This window comes from Merops nubicus, unplaced genomic scaffold (assembly GCF_000691845.1).
Source record: "Merops nubicus isolate BGI_N331 unplaced genomic scaffold, ASM69184v1 scaffold8699, whole genome shotgun sequence".
Lineage (NCBI taxonomy): Eukaryota > Metazoa > Chordata > Aves > Coraciiformes > Meropidae > Merops > Merops nubicus.
Genome location: NW_008630126.1, coordinates 83,992 through 84,611, shown reverse-complemented (window position 1 = coordinate 84,611; position 620 = coordinate 83,992). Strand labels below are relative to the sequence as shown.

Below are 620 nucleotides of genomic sequence, written 5' to 3'. Positions count from 1 at the left end.
TGAAAAGACAATATTCATGCTGGTTTTAATGTTTTCGAGGAAACTTTAAACAGCAGATAAATTTCACTGAAAATTTTCAAGCAGACTCTAAAAACATTTAAATAAGAAAGATAAACTTGCCTTCTTCCTCATCTAGAAGATACGAATAAAGGAAAAAAAATTGAATAGAGAAAATGTGATTAGTAACGAACTGTTAGTCATTTCATTATTTCATATCAGAAAATAACCTGATACACTAAAGCATATCAATAACATTCAGAAAGTTACTTAGGGATTCAGAATATTATTTAAACTGCAGAAAATAACAAGAAAAAGTGATTATCTGTAAAATGTAAAAAAAAAAAAAAAAAAATTCCTTATTACTAAAGGCCTTCTGTTCCCAGTGCACCTTTTATTTTCCGCATCTCTCCTCCATAACTCTACTTTTAGAAGGCTGTATAATCTATGTGAATGCGGCACTTGCACAAAATTTATAAGGAGAGAAGCACTTGCACGAAAGATGCACACAGCAATAAAAATGATTGGTTTATCTTTTAATAAACATTAATGCTCGGATTATGTAAAAGCCAGCAAACGCCAGGAGGCGGCACCAGCGGCGGGGGCTGAGCTGTGGGGGGGGG

At 33.7% G+C, this 620-nt stretch overlaps 1 protein-coding gene across 1 annotated transcript in view; it reads right to left on the bottom strand.

Annotated features, from left to right (window-relative positions):
- The window catches only part of SLIT2 (slit homolog 2 (Drosophila)), a gene marked incomplete at both ends in the record, with an annotated part of 103,056 nt that overhangs the window by 84,391 nt on the left and 18,045 nt on the right, over positions 1-620 (bottom strand). The window lies entirely within an intron of this gene.